The following is a 16,580-nucleotide window of genomic DNA, read 5'->3' on the forward strand; positions in this document are numbered from 1 at the left end:
ACTCTCACTTGAATTTTAATCTAGTAAAACAGTAACTACACAAATGAATAACAGTTTTAATAACTTTCTTTATTTTTTTTTTAATTTTATTTTTTCCTGATTTTAGTAATCACTTCATTGTAAACTATAAGTACAAATAATAACAAATAGTTGTTATTACAAAATAGCTGTTATTTATTTAATTAATCTACAAGTGGATTAATAAAATACTAGTATTTTATTATGATATAAAATCATAAAATGTTTTGGACTCAGATTATAATTGATAATGAATAAATAAGGAAACTGATACTTTTTATTTCATTATATTGCAATTTAGATGTACCATATGTCATTTAGAGTTATCTATAATTTTATATATTTTTTTAAATTCATTTTCTTTCATATTATAATTACTTGTTTTATTTTTCCATTTTTATGTTAAAATATACTAATATTTTGTAATTATAGGATTAATGGAAGGTTGAATGATTTTTTAAGTAATCTCTCTGTTTCTGTTTCCTCTCAAATACATTTCCAGGAATAACAAAATATTCTACCACTATTAGGCTTTTGAAAGAGTGTTGGTATAAATTTCAGAAAACATTTATGAAGAAAGATACCATCTCACGGGAGAGTAAGGATAACCCAGCCTCCGCCTGGAATATTTAATTGTATATAACATTTTATTTAACCTCTTACTCATAAACAGTTGACGTTTATTTAAATTATAATTTCAAAAATCGGGTAAAAATGGGTAAACTTAAATTTTTATATAGGTTTTTTCCTTATTAAATTTAAATATGATATTGCATTTTTTTAATTTAAACATTTTTTTTCATATTATACCATTATTTTTTTAATTTTCTTGATTTATTATCAATTAATTATTTCCTTTAATTTATTTAGTTTCATTATTTACATTTTTAATATTATACTGAATATACCATATAAAGGAAGAGCCATGAAAAACGGTTATTGAATAAAATAATAAAACAAGAAAGCGCATATAAGCCGTTTATTAAAAAAATAACGTAACATCTAAAACTTATTTTCGCACTTAATCTTTACGTTTTTATTTATATGACACAGATTCGGTCATACAGAATTTCTGATTATAACAAATGTTGAAATAGGTTCCTTACTATTAGACGGAACGAAGTATTTCTAGTGATTTTTCTTAAAATTTCTCTTTTGAAAACCGTAACTGATACCTTTCTTAAATAAGTGTAGAAAAAGAGGTGCCACGAAAGGGAAGTTCACGTCGTAAGCTACTTACTGAAAAAAACTTATTTCCTTTAGAAATGAAGTCACATGATTTTCAGTCAGTTTCTCAACAGTTACGAGTTAAATACTTCGCTTTTTTTAAATTCTATTTAATCTTAAACCTAACATTTATCTTAAGAGACTATTCTGTTATTGTACGGCATTATGCCTTTCTCAATACGTTGTTATATATTTAATTTTATTTTGATTTTTGGTAAAATTCATTTTTAACTCGGCAAGTTATTTACAAGAAATTTTGAAAAAATTATCAGAGCATATTGGAAGAACTATCCCTCGACAGTTATCTATAAAACGAAATCATTATCACTGTATAAACTCTACAGTAAACTGTATTATAGAGTAGAACTCTATTGTATAACCCTGTTCGTTTTATGAGCATAAATCTACTCTTCATAAAACGTTTACTTTTATTCAATACTGGATAAGATAACCTTAATGGAAAAGCCTTTAAAAGTATGAAATTATAATTTAATGCTATAATTTAAAGAAGAACTTACTGGTGTAAAGGAACATTGTGGTAGAATGAACCACTTACCCCACCGGATTGGTCTAGCGGTGAACTCGTCATCGCAAATCAGCTGATTTCGAAATCGGGAGTTCTAAGGTTCAAATACCTTTATACGGATTTGAATACTAGATCGTGGATGCTGGTGTTCTTTAGTGAGATTGGGTTTCAGTTAACCACACACATATCAGGAATGGTCGACCTGTGTCTGTTCAAGACTATACACTTCATTTATATTCATACATATCATCCTCATTCTTGCTCTGAAGTAATACCTTACGGTGGTTCCGAAGGCTAAAACAGAAAAAGAGAGGGGGAATGAATACTGAGATCCTTTTAAAAAAGTTTCTAAATATGCATCTTTGGGAAGAAAGTATGTGGTAAAACCGAGAAAATAATGATGAATTTCTAACACATAAATGATATAATCTGGAAAAGAAATGTAATAAATAGTTGTTTTAATAACATAAATTTGACATCAAAGTAAAACAGTTAAAAGGTTTTAGAGAATAACATTTTCAGAACATGTGTAAACATTTGGGTAATTTAATTTAAAGGTTGATTTAATTTTTTTTTTATTCTCCTAATGTGTACGTTGCAATCTGTTCAGTTAGCGAAAATAAGAAACCCCCCTCCCACCCACCACAGGGCACAATGAGATGAGGATGATATAAATGACATGTAAATAAGGTGTAGTCTTGTACAGACTCAGGCCGACCATTCCTAAGAGTGTGTGGTTAATTGAACTCCAACCACCAAAGTACTCCGGTATCCACTATCTAGTATTCAAATTCGTATAAAAGCAACTAACAAATAATATTATAATTAGCAACTAATTTTTACTAGGAATTGAACCTCAGGACTTTCGAAGTCGAAAATCAGCTGTTAAACACTTGATTTATGACGATTAGTTAACTACTAGACCAGCCCGATGGACTTTTTATAATCTAATATATTTTAACTCTTAAATTTGATTATTATAAAAATATGATTATTGGTATTTTTACATTTCATCAACTAGTATTCAATATTTTTATTTTCTAAGACCGGACGAAAAAAGAAGAAAATAATGTAAAGTTTATTTTTTAGTGCTCAGACCATCGAATCGCTTACTAGTAAAACAAATAATATTTACTAGTATAAATAGTAATAGTAATAATACTAGTACAAATATTTTAATGGTAATAACAAAATTTTCTAATAACTTGTTTAAATAAATAATTTTATATTACGCTATTACTTTTCGTGGTATTTATAAGGAAATTATAATATTTTAGAAAATAAGATTATTTAAGTTTTAGATTAAAAGCTTATTTTATTAGACTTTAAGTTAAAAACATTGCTTCTATTGTTAGTTTAGGTGAAATTTATAAAGCACCTGATTTATTTATCCTGCCATTTTTAGTTTTAATTATTTAGGAAAAGAAAAGAAACAATTTTGAAAATAATAAAGTAGTAAATGATAAAATATATTTATAATAATAATAATGAACCGGTATCAACGATGCCAGCCCTAAAACATTCTCCGTGGTATCGGAAACGGATAAAGATTCCAGCTCCGAGACCTTAGATCTTCAAAAGTGGAGGCCTTCAGTAGGGTGGAGAGAAAAAAAAATTGGCCTAAGGGAAAAACTAGGCGATAAACGTTATGAAGTAAGTCTTCTGAGCTACTGATATTTATTTTAAGGACGTTTTTTTTAATAATTGTAGGCCCTTTACACCTGTTCTGATAGTTTTGACATCATTTCTTTAGAAATGGATTGCATATTTTAAGTGGCAAGTGCCCTACATCCTTACCGTTTTGTGTTTTAATCTTCTATGACAAGTCTATTTTCAGGATGATTTGTTTTACAAGACTCGTCTTAGAGCTTGCTATTTTTGATCATGATGGAAGGAACAGTTTTAGCTTGGAATAAGACCTAATGATTATAGTAATCAGTCCCGTTATTCCCCAAAAAATAAATAAATAAAAAATGATTATAAAGGAAAATATTTAATGAAGTTTATTTAATTTCTGTATTTTTCATTCTATAACATATTACCTATTACATGTTATTACATATGTTGTACATTCATAATCGCCTAAAAAAATTATTTTGTAATGAATTGTTCTCAAATACTGAAAATATTTTGCAGAAAAATGTAATATCTTAAAAGATGAATTTTTATTAAATTAATTACATTTTTATTAAATCCTAAAAAAATAATAGTGGTAGCACTTTCAAAGTCATGAATTTAGTAGCAATTATTATAGCGTCGTAGTTTTTATGGCTATGGTTTATTATATATATATATATACACACACGTAAAACTGTTGACGTTTATTTGTAAAAAAATTCTGTTTTTGCTATTAAATATCCCAGTATCTCAAGTGTAGGTTCTTTGAAAAGAATGAAAATCATTAATCATTCAGTTACCAGATCGTACGAAAGATATTTATTATAACCTGTTGCAAAAATATATTACTTCACAAGACTAAAACTTACATTTTTGAAAAATAGATTCTTCTCTTGTAATTATATTACACTACCATATATATATTAACCTATTAATTAAAATATATTCATCTCCTTAAATAAAAAAATAAAAAAACGAGTAATTTTGAATAAAAACTATTTTTTCAATACAGTAAATTAAGGTGAAAATATTTAAATATTATTTTAATCTAGTAAATAAATAATTAATTAAATATTTTAAATCTATATATTCTATATATTTTATATATTCTATATATTTATATTCTATATATTTTTTATCTATTAAAATTTATTTTGTTATGATATTATTTGTTTCTGAACACGGACATTTTATTTTATTCCCCTGTTCTATAATGATTATGGATGGTTGGGTCCCAAACATCGTTTTTTAAACGCATTTAAATATGAATAACGTCAAGAACGGTTATTAGAATTTGAAGGTGATAAAACTCTGCACTTAATATTGGCTGTAAATCTTCTAAATAATGAAATTTAATACTAAAACTCTGCTCTTTGATTGCCCCGTCTTTGGAACCATCCGACAAAATTTAGACCTCAGTTCAGATGAAATTTCTGTTAAACCGGAAAGAAGGTATAAAACGTCTCTTGTGGTTCCTCTCGTACAGTGGAATGAAGAATACAATTTAGTGTAATTATTGTAATTGTTGATACGAATGTAAATAAAAGCATTAAAGAAAAAAAAAATACTGAAACTTAACTTTTCTATAAATCTCGAATTAAAATTTAATTTGTTTCTAATCCGGCAGCAAAGTTGTATTTATATTTGCATTAAGTTACATTAATTTCATTGAATAACTAATCTATATTAAAATTGCGTGAATAATTTCATATTTTCATTCTTAACATCTAACACAACAATTGTTAGTAAACAGATATAAAATTAATATAGTTGAAAAATCTATTTATTTTATTATTATAATATTTTTTTTAGTGTAAAATGAATTTGTAATTGTCTAAGGATATTTTAATTATATTACTTTATTATTAGAACCTTAATTTTATTTTTATTATTTTAACACTTATTCTTTATTCAGTAAAGCATCAAAATACAAACGTTTGTAGTATCAAAAGTAAACTAAGATTTTCAGTAAGACGTTTAAGAGTAAAATAATAATCAAAAGACCCGTAACAATAATCTTCAATATTCTAATGCGCTTCACTTCGCACAGAAATTTCTATTTCACCTAATTAAAATTGGTCTTTAATTAGTGTTTAATAAGATAATTCATAACCAAATATTAATTCATAACCTAATAATTTTTCCAATATTATTATGTTATTGTTACAGTTGCAATTTGTGCAGTTAAATTATTGGACTTTTACTGAATAGTCGTGTATTAAGAACAAAACGTTAAATAAATAAATTTGGAGGGTGATTAGAAGGAAAGGGAAGTAATTTGAGAATTGATTCTAGAGCTTGATATAGGGAAAATTGTTCATACAAATATATATATATATATGTAAAACTTTCGTCCGGATTTCAGTCCCCCCCGGTGAAATGAGGTCATAGTAAAATTTTTAAGGGTATATAAGGGTGTAAACCTGATGGTTTCTTAAATGTTTTGCTTGAAAAATCGAATAAAACAGGTTCCAGAACTGTCTCTCGTAGTCTTCATAATACATAATGTAAAAGTGAAAAATTCGGTACGAAATACGTTTTTTAGGTTTGAAGTACAATAACGTTGTAAAATAACAAATAAAGCGTCGATTTTGTTATCAAAACTTGTAGAAAATTTAATTCTGAGAAAACTGATGTAATAAAGTTTATGAAAAACAAAACAATGAACTTTTATTATTAAAAACAAAACAGCGCAAAACTTAACAGAAGAATGTTATGAATTTGTAAAAATTAAAAACAGCTGTTTTAAATACAATAAATTTATGCTAAAATGTGCAAGTTTATGCTAAATTCACTAATTCATGTTGTTGTTGAATCAAATTTACAGCATTGATTTTCGGTTAACGGTTGGGTGTGGCATGATTGATTACCAATTAATAGGCCCGTTCATACTAGAACACCTTGTGACGGGTAGAAATTATCTGGAATCTTTTAACAATGAAAAACCTTTTACAGTGCTCAAAAATTTCTTATTGCCGAAACGAATTGAAATGTACTATTGCATTGATGGAGCATCAGCACATTTCACGAATAAAGTAAGACAGTTCTTAGATGAAAAATTTATTGGTAAGTGGATTGGGCGTAAAGACCGGTAAATTGGCGACCTTTTTTTTTCTCTTACTCCCCTACGCCTGATCCGTAATTAAGTATAGAACAGCGTAGAAGATGTTTTTCTACTCTAACAGACCTTCCCACCTACCGGCAGTATGTCCGGCATGGCACGGACTGCCAGTCGGATCTTTATTTTATATTATACTAGTAAGCAAGCAACCCATTAGAGTACCCCACTTCCTGTGTAGTTTTTTAGCAGTGATCCTATATGAGGGTATCCAGCTTCCAGTTGTCAACTACCACAAGGGCTACCCTATCTCTCATCAAGAACGGCCCACCTCGGTGAACCGTCCTCTCTAGATCGAGGCTGCTCTCCCTAACTAAACACACATCCAGTTACACACGATCGAGGACCCAACCATCACGGGATTTTGTCTTCAAAATTCTAGAAGCTAGTTTCTCCACGTTTCCCCTGGCCTGCCTACTGGAAAGCATATAATTCACAGTCCTCTCTGGAGTAAGCCAGGTCAAACCCAGCTCCTTTCGAACACCGTCCCACCTACAATAGTTGTATATGGTGTGCTCCGGTGTGTCCTGTGATTCACAGTATCTACAAACAGAGGGAGCGCGTTTACCAAACCGGCATAGGTACCCCTCAAACTCACCACGCCCGGTTAGTAGCTGGGAGAGGTAGAATCCTACCTCCCCAAAGCCACGCTGAACCCACAGATCAATGCTATGTATAATGCGTCTTGTCCATTCTCCCGTAGGAGAAGCATTCCAGACTTCCTGCCAATCTCTCAAGAGGATTTGTCTAGCCTCAACTTTAGTCATTCCGTTATACACTGTACAGCATTAAAACCCTCAGCAGAACTGGAGGGATGCTCGAAACCACTTCAGCAGCATTAGGGAAACAGTCCTGAATCCCGCAATAATTTTAACGGCAATTCGCTGCTGAATAGACGACAGCCTATCAACGTTCCTTTTACTGGTAAATGCATCCATCCAGGCAGGGGCCGCATAGAAAATGATTGATAAAGCCACCTGCAGGATCAGTCGCATGTTGGACGCCCGCGGTCTTTTATGGCTTCCCATACGTTGACCTAACTTGGCAACAATACTTGGCACGTTCGGATGTTCTCATCAGATGTGTGTTGAAGAGCCGATTCTTCTCGATCCACACTCCGAGATATGTAGCGCATCCCGACGTATTTACCTCAATATCTCCAATAGTTACTCTCTTCTCTCGTATTCGCCTCCTCCCAGCGAGTGCGACGGACTTGGACGTATGGCGGGCCAAACTAAGACCTCTTAAATGTAGCCACTCAGTGACGTTTTGCACATAGGCGTTCACCGTATCCTCAACCTCTGCTTCAGTATAGCCGGCGACCAGGAGGGCCAGGTCGTCGGCACAGGCAACCAGTTCGACGTCTCCATCAAATATCACCTATATCATCCTGACCTTACTCTCTTAGATTACTGTTTATGGAGGTGGATGAAATGCGAGGTATACATGCAAAAAATAGACACGCTTGATAAATTGATCGCTTGCATTCTCAATGCTGTTGCCCTGAAAACAAGCTGAAAAGTAAACCGATATCAATGGTGAAACTTTCGAATATTTATTGTATTTTAATACAGTATAAATCACAGTGAAAAAACATAAACTAAAAATATTTTAATTATTCACAAGGATACATTTATTCTACTAAAAACAGTTATTAATTTTTACAAATTTATATTTTTCTGTTAAGTTTCGTTCTGTTTTATTTTTAATAATAAAAATGTATTTATTTTGTTTTTAATAGACTTTATTACATCAATTTTCCCAAAGTTAAATTCTCTACAGATTTTGAGATAAAAGTTACGCATTTATTTGCTATATTTAACGAAGTTGTACTTCAACCCAAAAAAACGTGTTTTCGTCACCGAATTTGTTGTTTTACTTTGGATATCATTGGAAGATACAGATTTGAGACCTGTTTTATTCGATTTTTCATGTGAAAAACAGAAGAAAACATCAAGTTTACGTCTCTATAACGACTTAAAACTCTTTGTATAACCTCATTTCATTGCGGGAACTAAAATCGGGCGAAATTTTTCGTTACCACCCATAACTCGATAACAAAGCGTTTTCGGACATACGTTTGCATGCTCTTTTCCTTATTTCAAGCTCTAGAATCAGTTCCCACCTTTTCCTCCTGAATTACAGTGTGTGTGTGTGTGTGTGCGCGCGCGCGCGCATATATATATATATATATATATATATATACATGTACATATTTTTTTAGGTAGATTTCATAAGAAAACTACCTATTGTAATGGGTACCATGATTCCGGAAAAGTTCGACATATTTTCGTGTTTCACATTCCCGAGATCCCAAAACCACCGTCAGTTCAAAAGTTTATATATATATATAAAAATAACTTTCTTGTGGACACGGTAACTGCCGTAATTTTTTGCCAATCACTTTCAGATTGATACATAAAATATAACGACCCAAAATCTTGGTCCAGTTCGTTAATGGGCAAAATCGGATGCCGGGAGTGGAAACTGGGAAGCTTTTTTGATAATGCATAATATCGCCGCTGTAACTTTCTTATTAAGTAAAATATCGAATTCGTTTAAAGTTCCTACAATTCTTAAATTAATTCTTAAAAATAATCAAAGAAAAAAACAAAATATTGCTGTAACTTTCTTATTAAGTAAGATATCAAATTCGTTTAAAGTTCAAACTATTCTTTGGATAAGGGCATAAAACTTATCTACGGAAAGGTTTTTGATATCACCAACCATTCTCCCAGGGGGGTTTCGAAGACAAAAAAAATCATACTTCCCCTAATAGGCACAGTATCGAATCGGTTTAATGTGGTCATTAGTTCTCTAAACATTACCTAAAATTTTCTTCTGAAACAATTTTTTGATATAACCAACCCTTACGGCAAGGGATGACTAAATTGTTGCTGGAATTGTAAAAAGATAGAGCTTGTCATATGCTAAACATGTGAAACTTTTTTCACTTTCAACCATTGTCGTATTGAGTAAATTAGAAATTTTTCTCAACTTTAAGTTGTAAATCTGTTTTATCCCCTACTTAGCACCGGTGAAATCTACGTCCACCTTCCGGCGTGCCGAAACGGATTTTTTAAGACTACAAAATGCTTTAACAAAGAAGGATCGATAAGATAGTGAAAACAATGCTAGAATCTTACCGGGAATCTAAACCGAAACCAGTCAGTAATTAAATTACACGGATTTGAATACTAGATCGTGGTTACCGCCGGTGTTCTTTGGTGGTTGGGTTTCAATTAATCACACATCTCAGGAATGGTCGAACTGAGAATGTACAAGACTACACTTCATTTACACTCATACATATCATCCTCATTCATCCTCTGAAGAATTATCTAAACGGTAGTTACCGGAGGCTAAACAGTAAAAAGAAAGAAGAAGTCAGTAATTAAATGCCATAAAATCAATCAATTGGTTGGTTATATAAAGTTAAAACATTGAAATCAGCAAATACATTTCGCTACCAATATCAAATATCATTTAGTACTTCTGTCAACTTATCCATTAACCATCTTAATTCTGTTTATTAAAAAAATATTTTTATAAATCTTAATCTAACTTTCTAGAATATTATTTCCAGTAAGAGAAGAGTTGAAAAATTACAATTAATAAATTATTAAAATTCACAGAATTAATTTGTTTCGTTTGATCAGATAAGGAACTCTATGAAAATGTTTAATTATAAAATATATTACAGAATTATTTATAAATTATATTCTTAAATATAATTGAATAGAGTGAATCTGCTCTGAAATTATACTTAATACTACAAACAAGTACGTTGTACGAGTATGGTTTAAATTATATTTGGCAAAATATTTTCGAAATGATTTGATGCCAAAATCAAACAATACCCTCAATATAAACCTCTTACGTTCAGCTATTTTTTGTCTGATATATGTTAACTATAGACTTTAGCTGATGTACATAATACATATTGTTACGGCACGGGAATTTAGCTCGGCATCAGACTGTAACTAATCTAAAAATAATACCTTAACACATCATAAACTCGCATTATAAAGGCCTTGTTAACTCCTACCCAGGCTGTTTTGTAAATCGTATTTAACGTTTATCAAAAGTTTATAAAGCGATGAAATATTCCCGTCTAGCCATTCTCATTATATGTATCGGTAAATTTATAAAATTTCATTCCGACCTTAACTGGTAGTATGTTTTGTGAATAGAAAGAATTTAGTTCAGTAATCTACAGTTCTTACGTATTTACATCACACTTAAGGTTGACGTTTAGTTGAAACGCTGTGCGATACGATTTTTAGGCTATTCTAATTGAGAATCAAGAAAATTGTAAAAATTAAAAAGACATTCCTCGTTTCGCTCGCCCAAGTGTCTAGCCAGGACCCCTAAAGCCTAGGTAAGCCCAGGCAGCAAAAACGAACAATTTCGACATATTTTACTCCTTTATTTCCGTAAAAGCCTGTCAAACGGGCAAATCATTAAATTTCCTTTTCACATAGCAAGGAGATGTGTACTTAATTAGTCTTATAGAAGAAAAAAGAGGAAAAAATTCGTGTTATATATTATTATTATTCACTCTAGCCAACTTAATAATTATTATTATTCCGAAAAAGTCAATTAAATAGTTTGCAGTTTCCTACATCAGAAGTGTTAAAATTATTTCAGAGAACTTAAAAAAAATTATTGATTTTTTATTTAATGCTTTAGAATAAAAAGAGGTTGTTAGTAATTAATTTCGTACATTAAATTAAAGAATTATGTACTGTAATATTGTACGAACTCCGTCTGGTCTCAGGTGTAGCTGAAAGGCCATTCATACCTGTGCATTATTATCCTTTAAAAATGAGCAAGACACTTATACAGTTTTACGTAACGGTCTTTCGTTTTAAATTAATTTTCATTTTTATTTTATTCATATTTCACTGAATATTTTTTAAAGGAAAGAAGTTCTTACGTTACTAAATAAGCAATAGTTAAAACTTTAGTGAATATCAGTATATAAATTTGTTAATTTTTAGAATTTCAAGCATTTAAATTGTTACTTCAACAATGCTATTTTCTAACCTTATCATAATGTGTACGAGTATTTTTATTTTTAAAAAATGATGAATTTAATAAAATCTTTATGCGTAAAAACTTAGAACCGTTAAAATTTTATGCATATTTTTAAAAATTTCATAAATTTTTTTACTGTTTATTGTGATGTTAAGAATTAAATATGGTTGTTTATCTAATTAATCGACTGAATTCTATAACCTATAGAAATGAAATCGTAATTTTTAATACTATGCGATCCAATCATAACCTAAAACCTTTCATTTGAGATTACCACAGGTAAATTAAAGGTAGAATTTATGAGCTAAAATTCGGCAGTCTGTTATTAATTAGTTGCTTGCCAGAAGGTAATGATTTTATTATTTCATTAAAAAGTATTAATATAATATCTAAGCAAGAATATTGAAGTTTTTATTGACCTATTTAAAAAACACTTATTTTTTTTTCAAATATGAGTTTTGAAACTTTTTATTGTGCAGTTATAGAAAAATTGATTGTACAGTCGTAGAAAATGGGAACGGAATTATTGCTTGTAAAACATTTTTTCGGCTAAATAAAGGATAAAATATTTTATTTATCAAAGGAAATAATATCTACAAAATAATGTGAAAAACCTCTACGTTAAATATTACAGTAAAAAAAAATAAATGTAAAGAATATAATAAATATATCAGAGAAACGTCTCATCTTTTATAATATGTAATAAAACATTTTTTAAATTTTAAAGTTTTATTCCATATTCTTCCGTTTCAGAAGTAAAATATTAATATTGGTAAATGATAACTGATATGTGTTCTGTGTATATTTTGTAATTGAATTTTTTATGATTTTTTTTCGTTTATCATATATAAACAATAGTCGTCTCTTTTTAATTTACAAAAAGAAAGAAACGAAGAAAGGTATTATTTCTAGTGTAAATGTTTCCTTGAAATCGATGAACGTATTATTATTTCCTTAAATCTAATTTAAAATTTCCACCCGAAATAAAGGAAATTTTGATCTTTGTATTTGTTTTTCAGTCCTGTTTTCAACCCACATGCTCATTCACATCGGGTTTCTTTTTTTGGAAATTTCAAATTTTTTTAGGGATCTTAACGGGATAAATTATGAAGTTTGTTAAAAATTTTGAAGAACTTTTTTACAAATTTTGAAGTTTCTAGAATGCTTAAAAATGCCTTTTAAATAAAGTTTTTTTTTGTTAGAAATTATTGTTACACATTTTCGTGTTTTTATGATATCAAGCAGTCCAAAAACGTAGTTATAGATAAAAGGAGTCTTAAATTCCTAGTTTTATAGAAATTTTATAAAAAGAATGTATGTTAAATTTTCATCATCAGTCGTTTCAAATATTATATAAGTTATAATACAGATCGAAATTGAATAAAAATGTGAGAATTGAATTGTAACTGGAATTCGCTTTTAAATTCAGTAATATTCAACTGTTTTGATATTACGTATTATGTTATTTATGATTCTAAGTAAATAAGTCATGTTTTATTTCATTCAAATTAATCAGTTAATCACAAACATTTATGAATAAATTTGTATTAAATTTTATTTTGCAATGGAAATATATTTTAATATTTTTTTATGATTTTGAGTAATTTTTTTAATGTATGTTGCTCTTAATATGTTAATTAGAATATTTAAAAAAAGATCTATTCAAAACATTTGTTAAAAACCAGTCGATAATTGTTTCTGCATGAAAGAATTCAGCGAACGAAAGTTTTCATTTCATTAAAAATCAATATTCTGCACGTGCTTTTTGTAAAATTATATTGTCATCATAAAGGCTATCTTTTCTTTTTTTTGTTATAAGTCCAAACATTGTAGATTTTTTCTATCATTGCCAACATTTTAAGGTTTATTTTTACAGCCGAATTAAACACTCGTTTGAGTTGGGTTTATTCAACTCAAAATTCAATTTGTCGTATAAAAGGAATAGCTTGTAGATAAACTGCCTTCATTAAGAGAAAACATAATATTTCTTTATATATAATAAACATAAAATTATTTATACTCGTATATTTATTTACTGCTGTATGTAGTATATTTTTTTACACCTAAAATAAATTTATTTTTCTATTTGAAAAATAATAAATAAATAGAATTTAATTTTATATATATTTCTATAATAAAATTAACAAAATATCTATACTAAAATTATCATATACTAAAAAATAATACGAAAATATTGAAAAACAAACCTAAGATACAGTGAAATAATTAAAAAACTAAAATGATTTCAAAATACTACGAAATTTATATTGGTTAATATCTAAATAAAACTTTAAATAAACTACAAAGATATATTGTTTAAAAAGATTTACAATAAATTAATAAATTTTACTTAAATAATTTTTATTTACAAAATTAATGCATATATGAATTATTATTATTATTATTATGAGTTAACATAATATCATCCGATTTTTTTACCTATAACTACAGTATATCTTTAAATGTTTAGTTTTAATAGTGAAACTTCTAAAATCATACGATATTAAACATAAAACGGGCTAGAAATGATAAGAGTAATTAAGATTATCACACTACGCCTAGTAATATATTTATATTGGTTTTCGATGTTACTTTATCTTTTAAGATTTATTTTAATCGACGTGTAGGCTTCCGGTAAAATTTATTGTTGCCACCTGGCTGGGTTTGCAATCGATACTGGAACCGTTTCCTCCTACCCCATTTTATCCATTCTACAGTAATTATTCCCAAACGGCCATGGTGTGTTGCTAGGAAAACTAGTTGAATTTGGCCTACGATCCTACGTGCATTTAAAAACACTTCCAGAAAAAAAACTTGATAAATAATTTACAAGTGTATTTAAAAAAAATAACGAATTATAATTACTAAAATTAAAAGGAAATTCGTTAAATGCGTTGTTTTTTAACTTTTATTTAAAAACTGGATTGAAAAAAAATAGCTGTTTTATATATATTTCTAGCTTTTCTTCTATATTCTTATTTTTCCCTATTTAATTGTTATTTAATAATCTAATTTCAACGTGAAAATTATAATTACTCGAAAATTAGGCAAGGCAATTCTTCTCAATTTGATAATATTGATGAAGATAGGATTTCAAAATGTAAAAATTACAATTATTTCGTGATATTCATTATAAATATCGAAGCTATTAGGAAATTGACGTTTAAATGTATACTATCAAAATCCCTATGATATACCTTATTATTTTTTTTTTAATTTTCCTAAGGTGTACGTTACAATTTGTTCAACTAGAGAACAATAAGGAACCCCCTCCCGGCCCAATCTGATGGCGGGTAATATGTATAACATGCAAATGAGATGTATTCTCGTACAGGTTCAGGCCGACCATTCCTGACACGTATGGTTGATTGAACTCCAACCTCCATATTACGCCGGCCTCCGTGGCGTGACTGGTAGCGTCTCGATCTTTCATCCTGAGGTCCCGGGTTCGAATCCCGGTCAGGCATGGCATTTTCACACACCCTACAAATCGTTCAGTATATTATACATCGATAACGTAACGCAAGTAAGCCAAAATTGTGTCTTGGGTCAATTTACATTGAACCTCGGGGAAATTAATGATTGTTTAAATAGTAGTGTTTATTTTATTATTTTTTTTATTTTAACAGTAAACAATATAACAAATTAATAAATCAAATAAAATATTAAACAAAAAAATCATAAAGTTAATGGATATTTCTTTAGAGAAGCTATAAATAAATATTATTTAGATATTCTCGGTTGTAAATCATCGGCTAAGTATGTGGTAAACGCTGACCGTCCCTGGCCAGCTGATGAAGATTTTAACGAGTAAATACCGCATTAAAATTCATTACAAGGATATTTACACGTAATAGGATTTGAATGTCAGCATTAGATTCGTGTACTTTAATGATCTATTTCAAACGTAGTACATTAAAATTGCTTTGTCTTAGTTTACACTGAACATCTTTCAACCAATAGCTAGCTGTATTAAAGGCTATCAGCAGACTGTTAATTTCAATTGAAAAAAAAAAGAAAAGAAAAAAGTAAGTATGACTTATGACTTAATTCTATAATACATGGTTTAGTTCAACCGGTTTACTGACTAAAACTTGTAATATCAAATGGGTAGTCTGCAAGTAATCCTGTGTTTGCATCGTTATGCTTTCTATGAATAATAACTAGTATTGTTTCAGTGTTTTATGTGTTTAGGTTAGCTTTGTAATGTACAAATACTCACTGCTTTATTATTCTATTTATAACAGATTTTCATCAATAACAGGATTTACTTAAATTATGTTTTATGTAATGCTATTCATCAAGTACTGGTTACTGTGTTGAAAATCGTCGCAGTTATTAACAAATCATGGCGGATTTCTCCAGAACATTAAACTACAGTGTAACCCCGCTATAACGCGGTTGTCGGGGACTTACGTGACACCCGCGTTATAGGTTAACCGCGTTATTTCAAGAAGTAAATTTTAAATTACAAAGGGGAACAATTAAAAAAATAGGCACAAAATCAAACAATAATGGTTTAATAAAAAAAGCCAATACAATTACTTGTAATAAAAAAGCCAATAATGTGTACTTACGTAGAAACAAGAAGTGCGGAAATTACGATATTTTTTACTTGAATGTATTTTTTTTTTTTAAATAAGAAGTTATTGTTTATTGTTTCTTCTTTGTAATATATGATTTCATACGTTGTTAATGCAGTAAATGACGATCATCCCTATCACCTTGCTGCACCATCCATGTTATTACATAATTTATATTTTCCAGAACGTCTTTTATTGAGTGTAGACCTCTCCGTAACAACAACCTGTGCAACACCTTCCCTTACTTCCTCCAACAAATTATCGTTACGTTGTAGAACAACCTAACAATTACAATTAATGTACAATTTCTCCGTCGGTCATGTAATGGGCAACGGGTGTTTGATTGTCTTCTTGAACTCAGTCATTGAGATCACTTACAGACAATTCTTGCCCACTTGAATTTGACAAATCCAATGCGTGTTCGTCAGTAAAAATATTAACTTTTCCTGTT

At 29.2% G+C, this 16,580-nt stretch overlaps 1 protein-coding gene across 1 annotated transcript in view; it reads left to right on the forward strand.

Annotated features, from left to right (window-relative positions):
• The window catches only part of RyR (Ryanodine receptor), a 559,410-nt gene that overhangs the window by 140,460 nt on the left and 402,370 nt on the right, over window positions 1-16,580 (forward strand). The gene's annotated exons all lie outside the window — the stretch shown is intronic.

Source organism: Lycorma delicatula, chromosome 2 (genome assembly GCF_047948215.1).
Source record: "Lycorma delicatula isolate Av1 chromosome 2, ASM4794821v1, whole genome shotgun sequence".
NCBI lineage: Eukaryota > Metazoa > Arthropoda > Insecta > Hemiptera > Fulgoridae > Lycorma > Lycorma delicatula.